The sequence below is a fragment of the Pteropus vampyrus genome, unplaced genomic scaffold, assembly GCF_000151845.1.
Source record: "Pteropus vampyrus isolate Shadow unplaced genomic scaffold, Pvam_2.0 Scaffold1000005862, whole genome shotgun sequence".
NCBI lineage: Eukaryota > Metazoa > Chordata > Mammalia > Chiroptera > Pteropodidae > Pteropus > Pteropus vampyrus.
The window spans coordinates 1-7,939 of record NW_011920264.1 but is presented as its reverse complement, the minus strand read 5'-3'; the positions used below and the strand labels follow the sequence as shown (position 1 = coordinate 7,939).

The window sequence follows — 7,939 nt, the reverse complement described above, 5'->3', positions numbered from 1 at the left end:
AGGATATAGCTACACCCTGGGGTGACAGACAGCAGGAGCACTGTGGAATATATGTCAGGGATGAGGAGGACCCTAGGTACCAGGTGCCCACCCTGCAGGACCTCTTGGCTTCACATGCCCCTGGCTGCAGCTTGTGCCTCTGTGTCCTGCAGCCACCTGGGAAGGCTCCCTGACAAAGGCAGCTTTTGTCAGAGCTCAGGTCAAGAAGTCACTGGTGAGGCATGCAAAGCAGTTCCTGAGGGAGCCCACAAGCCCTGTGCGGAGCCTGTGGAAGATGCTGCTTCCATCATGTCCCCGTTGGCTTCCCCAGCTCCTCTGACTGAACGCCTGCTACCTCTGGCCTCTGCCCTGTCACAAAGTCCTATTATTCAATTTCTATTCATTCACATTCATCCCTGAGTGGCTCTCAGCCACCAGAGCCTTTCTTTCCACTGGACGACCTTTCACCACAGCCACTTGCACTTTCCCCTTCTACCTCATGCCTCCATGATTCGGAGGCCCACTTTCCACCTCCAACAGCCTCCTCTGCACCACCACTGTCAGACTCCACTATGACACCTCCTCAGTGTGACTTGATGGCACTCCCACTCAGGACCATCCCACAAAGCTCATCTCCACACACACCTTTGTCAGCTTCTCCTGTCGCAGTCCCAGCCATCTCAGGCCTTGACTACTCAAGCTGTTCCATTTTAACCCCGTCTCAGTGGCAGGCAGCTGCCAAAGCCTTGTGCCTCTCAAACTCATCACAGTGCAAATCCCAACAAGAGCACCTGTCCCACCACTCACAAGAGGCCTTGCTCAGGAGAGACTCCACAGACAGAATGGTAGAGGCTGTTAGCCCCTCCTTACTCGAATCCGATGACCAGAATCTCCTGGAGATACAAGTCACAGAGAGAATCAAGATAAAGATTTCGAAGGAAAAAGACAAAGACAGATTATATCCAAAACAAATGAGCCCAGACTACCACCTGAATTCTTTGGGGAAAATGTTGCCATTACTAGGTGCTGAGCAGGACACCACAATCCCCCAACCCTTCTGGACCGCGAAAGATAAGCCAGAGCAACTGCCTAGTCCTCAGCAGCTCTCATATCCTAAGGTCTTGGGGGACCATCTACAGCAAAAATACAACCAGCTTTTTTGGGGTCTCTCCTCTCTGCACAGCGAATCCCCGGTGGCTACTTCCAGGATCTCTGAGAATTCTTCCACACATACAGTCTCCCTCATTCTTATTCAATGGAATCTCAAATCCCTGCCCAATTCATCTGCAGGCTAAACTACCTCCACTGCTTTCCCATTCCCAGCCCCTGCCCCAGCTGGAGTTCCAACCTCAAGCCTTGATTCCAAGGATGCTGCAATTACAGGCCCCACCTCTGGCTCAGGCCCAGGCCCATTTCCAATCTCCTGTACAAATCCTAGGACCTTCTTCTCCATCCCAGATTAGAGCCTGTGGTGTGTCTTGCCCGACAGCCCGGAATGAGCTAAAATCTCTCACCTCAATTGAGATTCAAAATACAGAATGGCCCTTGTTGCCGAAGCAACTAGAAAGTGGGTGGGCTCCGCCGTCTGTGATCGAAAGATCTCAGGAAGTCTTTAATATCTTCACTCCCAACCTTCCTGAGGACAGCTGGGTGGGCTCCATCCTTCCCGAGAATATTCCAATCAGTCCAGAGCTCCGGAAGCAACTGGAGCAACACCTCCAAAAATGGCTTATCCAAAACCGCTGGGAGCTACCTCGGAAGATACAAGAATCTCTGGAACTAAGGCAGCTTCAGAGCGAATTACCAGGGAAATGTCCGGTAAAGGACAAGCATGGGGCCTCACGGCCCTCTTCCTTCACAGGTGAAAGCAGCAAGGATGCACAGAAGGTGGGGTTCCAGCTAAAGCAAGACATGAGCAAGGTCCCTAAAAACCTCTCCAGGTCCTCCGAAAGGCCTATAGTGGCATTTCAGGAAGTAGACTCTGAAGGGTCAGAAAATGACTGGATGCTTTTAAGAAAGGACTTGACAAGTGGTTTGCCGAGGAGCTTAGACAAAAATCTAGAAAACATCCCAAAAGGCCATTTAGGCAGGAATTTGGGGCAAACCAGCGAGGGTTTAATCCCCGTGAGTGTGCGTCGATCCTGGCTTGCTGTCAACCATGCTTCTCCCAAGTCCAACGCTCACATGGAAACCAGGAATTTGGGAATCTTAAAGGGTTGGGAACCCTGGGTGAACACCTCCCACAGGGTTTCCTTCCTCGACACAAACACTCAAGAGATGCTGGAAGCACATATGACAAAGTTTTGGGTGAGGCACATGTGGGGCCTGCCCCTCAAGCTCTTCAAGTCCATTAATCACTTTACGTTGAAAAAGGTTCAACCCTCACCCACTCTGCACTTTGCCTTTCCTCCCTCAGCTCCCTGTGTCCCTGGAGACCACTCGATAGTCCAGCTTGCTGAGGTCCTTGGAAAACTTCCTCAGCCCCATCTGGGAGAGAAAGCGATAGGAGAGGAGTCAGTTCCCACCCTGGAGAGGCCTCTCCTGGCCCCCTTACCTGTGTGTGAGGAAATCCAGAGGGCCCTGGGACAGATCTCACTTGGTGATGACCATGGGACCACAAAGGCCCCTCTGGCTAGACAGGAGGGCAGGCCGCCACCTCAGGCCGTCACACTCACCTGGCAGAGTGGGATTGTGGAGTGGGCCATGAAGGACAGCACAGAGCCCAGTCCAGGTTCAACAATGTCCAGGAACGAGCCAGGAGGGAAGAGTGGTCTACATGCCTCACGAGACCCCAGCCATCAGGTAACAGTGCCAGAGATGAACACAGGACCCCAATCTTTGAGGGCCAAGGAAGCCAGGGAGGCAGGGAAGGCCACATTGTCCCCTGCTTTTCAACCAGAGTCTAGAGACATCTTGGGAACCAATGTGCTGACAAAGTCCCAAAACAAAAATGCACATTTGGGTAGTTTAGAGGCTCCAGGGACCAGTAAAAGTCCCCTATACCCTAGAATGACTGTTCTCCAAGATCCAGGAGAGCCACGCCTTAACACAGAGATGGTTAGTGAGTTTAAGTCCAACGTAAAGGTACAGTCAGAGAACCTGCCACACGACTGTCCCAGACACAAGCCCCTTGCTACTGACAACTTGGCCTCTCAGGTGCCTCAGTGCCATCCCCAGGGAGTGCCCAATGGAAACAAGCTAGTTTTCCAGATGCTGTGTGGCCTCAAGGCAGCCTCAAGCAGCAGTCCAGAGCAGCAGGAGCCCAGGACCAAAAGATATCAAGGCTTTTGGAAGAATGAGAGCGAGATGTTTGTCCCTACTTATGAGAGAGAGGACTGCAGGTGGCCCAACCCAGGAGAGCATGCAGAAAAGCTCGAGAAATTGGGGACCTGTCAAGACAGGAGTATGAGTTCCTCTGCCCAAGCCAGAAAAACTGTAGGCTCTGTTGGGAAGAAATACCTCCAGCTGCTGCCAGAGAAAAAACAAAGTGTTTTACAAAGCTTCTTCAAAAGAAAAATGAGGATTTTCCCCCATAAAAAATTCCAAGGTCAAGATGCTTTGCAAAAGTGCAAGCCCAAATCAGCCACTGCCCAGAGCCAACAGTCAGTCAAAAGCAGATCAATTCTGGACAGCGAGAATGTGGAGGCTCAGGAGCTCATGACAGCTGTGGGACAGATTCTAGAGAAGAAAATGGCCATTCACCATGGACTTCATGCCACGAAGTTAAAGGAGCACAAACGGGAACACCCAGCCCCAGTATGTGTGTGTGTCTGCTGCCTTCCTTACTCCACAGAGCAAGCGAGAATGATGAATTACACCCCTCACAGTCAGCAGGCTGACTCCAAAGACCAAAATTGTTCTATCAGGGAAAAGCAAGTCAGACCTGGGAAGTCCTTGAAAAGTGTCAGATTCGATGATGAGCAGCTGGAAGTGAGTCGCAACCCATCCCTGGCCCCCAAGAAAACACTGTCTCCAGTCAGTGCCTGCCAGTATAGGCCAAGGATGCCGTGCACGCCAGGCCACCAACCACACTGCCCATGGCATTATCTTTTTCGAGGAAGGGTCTTGCCTGGTCCATGCTTCACTAGCCTTTTCTAGTAGGCAAATATGTCTCCAAGAAAAAAAAAATTAGTCCATATAGAAAAACGTTTTTCTCATTAGCATATTCAAAATATTTACTTTTCCCCAATATATGGTTTTTTTTTTCTCATAAAAGGGTGGTGTAGTGACTTCTTGTGCTTGCTAGGTGTGTGCTTTGGCCTCGAGAAGAAAGGGGCATGGAGGGAGGCTGATCGTGGCATTGCGAGCTTACTCCTTATCCCAAGTCCCTTCATTGCCCCTGATATTTTCACAATACTTTCATTACTCAAACAACAAAAACTACTCTAAAACAAGACGAAAAAACCCATAAAAACTCCACTCGAGGATCTGGTTCAACCCATCTTTCTCCTGCTTCCACTCAGCTTTGAAATCGTGCAGCTGTAGGAAATAGGTTTAAAGGGGCCTCACAGGGTTGGACATTCCCACTCAGGCTCCAAGAATTGTCAAGAAGTTTTGGAGTGGGGAGTTGCTGGGTCCTGAGTTCAGAAGCAAGAGAAATCTTGCCCCTGGATCTCTTGGGCCCTAAAGGTTCCTTAAGGTCCCTTCTCACCTAATAAAGGCTGCGATGGGGATGGCCTTGTGAACCCCTCTCAGCTTAGCCTGAATAAAATGTACAGCTCGCCCTCCCCCACCTCTGCCTTTCCCACATGTAGAGACCAGACAGATGGCACTTCCTGCTTTGCGTGTGCGTAGGTGTGAGCCTCAGGGAGGATGATGATGAGGGCTGTGTTCACTCCTGCCACAAATGAATGAATGGTCATGGTCACTGGTGACCTGCCTTTTCCTCTATTAACCCCAGGGGAGGAATTCTGGATGAATGGAACAGGGTGTGACTATGTGTGGGTAACTATCTGATAGTCGATACTGTGAAACTTGGGTGGGATGTGGGTGAAGAACTGAAAAGGTTGGATCCAAGAAAGGAGGCAAAGTGACACAGAGTGTCCATAAATATGCAGCGACCGAGAAGCTCTGATGTCCCACCATCATCTATAGGTGTGGGAGGAGGGAAGGGGAAAGGGTCCCAACTCTGTCTCCACCTTCTTCAGCTCTGAGATCACAGATATAAAATAGCCACCTCTAGGGCCAAACCTGCAGAAGTAAAGCAAGTCAGGGACGGTTAATTGTCTCCACAATACAGTTTATAAGCTTGCACATCCTTGCCTCCTGAATTCTAGAAAAGATGACTTAACAACAGGTGGAAAAGCCAGGACTAGAGAACTCAGTGTCACTCCCAGTCTGGTGACCTTTACATAAACACATGGCCCAAGGTCTGCTCCAGGGGAGAGTTGGGGACTTAAAAGGATGAGAGACTGGCCTGCCATCATGTAGTAATTCTTATGTGATTCTAGCCTTGCTTATCCCAGAGCCCTGCAGGAGACAAAGACACCACACAAGATTTGTCACACGGGACGGCGGAAGTGACCTGTCCAGAATGGATAGTGCACTCCAGGATTGGTCCCTGCGTGGTCTGCTCCTTGTGCAGATTGCTTCCTCTCTGGCCCCAAGCCACACAGAAAAAAAGGGAGACCAGGAGCAATCTCTCTAGAGTGATTCTGCACTTTGTGCCACATTTGGCACACAGGGGTTCCAGCTCAGGGGGGTCCTTCCAGTGGTGGAAAGTCTTGTTCCAGGACAACCCTGATCTGATGACAGCAGGAATGCCTGTCAGAACCCCAATGTGCGGGACCAAAACCAGCGTTGAGGGGTGCAGGGGCATAGGTGTTCTCATGCCGCGGGATCTTCCTGGAGCTAGGTCCTGCCTCTGGGACCCAATCCTGAGCAGCCGCCGGGCTGCGCACAGCAGTGCAGCCTGCACCTATGGAAGGGTGGGACCCAGGGCAGGAAGTGCCCCAGGTCCGCAGGTGCTTGGGAGAGGGTGTCTCACAGCTGGGACCTCGAGCTTGGCTGTGCTCATGGGTCGTCTCAGGCACCGAATGGTGAATTCTGAGTGTGGGGGGAGCCGGACATGCACGCCATGCTCCCGTCAGCAAAGTACCAGAGTGACTGGGATGCTGACGGAAGCAGCAGCAGGAAGGGGCGAGTCCCGCTGCTCATCAGTGGTTGCTCAGTCTTTCATAAGGCACAGTAAGGCCAGCTATAGAGAAACCCACACAGGGACCTCTCACACAGAGATGGCACACACAGACACCTCCTAACAGAGACTTCTCACACAGAGACCTACCTCCCGGACACCTCCCAAAAGAGAACTCTTCACACTGAGGTCTCACAGAGATGCCTCACAACAGACATGTCACAGACACATACAGAGACATACAACACAGAGACCTCACAAAGGTACCTCCCAATAGACACCTCTCACAGACACCTTCCAGAGACCTCTTGTTTTCCCACAGAGATCTCATAATAAGACCCCCACAGAGATGTCACAGAGACATCCCACAGAGACCTCCCACATAGACTGACCCAGAAACAACACACAGACAGCACATGTGGCCTCACGGAAACCACCTGAGCACCACCCACTGACAATTCCTTCTTAGTGAATGTGCAACTCAGACAACTGACAGCAAACAGAGGTGTCCCCTTGAGATCCTCGAGACACTCTGACATTGTCAGGTCACCATCATACTAAATGGGGTTCTCTACTTGGAGAAATGCTTGGGAATTTTTGTTCTTTTGTAATGTCATTGCTTCAACAAAAAAATTACAAATTCCACATGTAGATTTGCAAAATTAATTATTCTGCAGGTTTTCAGTAGCTTGAGAATCGTAAATTTTAAACACGACTAAAACACTGTCATCCTCCAATGACAGAAAATCTTACTCGGTTTTAGTGATCGCAGAGCCAAATTGTATGACTGTCGCATATTTTTTGTTGTTGTTGGGGGCTACACCTGAACTTGAGATGGCTTATTTGTTTACTTTGGAAACATAATGTCGATGTGCAACAAATGGATTCTAGGAATGAAATAAACCAGGAAAGAGGCATCTGAATGTTTACTCACTTCCCAGAGGGCTTGGTAACTACCACATTTTGCACATACAGTTTGATTGTGGAGTTTGTTTTATTTTTTAAACAAGTAACAAATGTGAAGATTTTTTACAAGTAAGTCAAATTCCTAGCAACATTCCTATTATATCATCTGACAAAATCATACGTAATATTATTTTTCTTAAAATGTAGTAATCCCTCAGATGATGAGATTACACATTTCTAGGATATGACACTGTCCTAATGTTCAGCTAACATACTTCAAGACAGGTTATTTTTGAGTAATTCTATGAAATCCACATTTTCTGAGAGTCAGGAGACAGTCTGGATCCTTTTTGTATTCATTGAAGAGCTAAAAAAGGACATTGTTTAAAATGATTTTGAAATATTACAAAATATATCTCTAAGTCTATGCTTGAGATACATACAGCCTAACGAAGTTAATGAGAAAGGCCATTTTAACTTCTGAAGACTGTACATTTAACCAACATTTGTATTATGATAGTAATGAAAGGCCTCACTTCTTATATATCCAGGACTTTCCAACGTGTGCACTTTGATAAGACCACTCATTTCACACTGCTCATAACCACCCTGTTGTCCCTGCCTCGGTAAATCTGTTTTCATGACACCTGTCAAACATGTATCATTGGTTAAGTCTCTCAACTCATCCATAGGGATGATAGCATCACAGTCCTTTCTCTAAGAGGAGCAGGGCTGACACGAGGACTGTTCTGACCTATTTATTTCAACAAGATATTCACTTTTTCTATTCTCCATAATTAAAAAATGTATAACTATCCATTTTTCTACTCTATTCCCTTATGAGGTCATTGATTAAACAATGATCTATAATCTACAGATAAAAGCCTCTCTACATGATATTTTGGATATATTACAAACTGA

The 7,939-nt window shown here is 48.4% G+C and overlaps 1 pseudogene; it reads left to right on the top strand.

Moving 5' to 3' along the window:
* The first annotated feature begins 277 nt into the window (after positions 1-277).
* LOC111735722 lies at positions 278-3,997 on the top strand (annotated as a pseudogene).
* Positions 3,998-7,939: the final 3,942 nt, after the last annotated feature.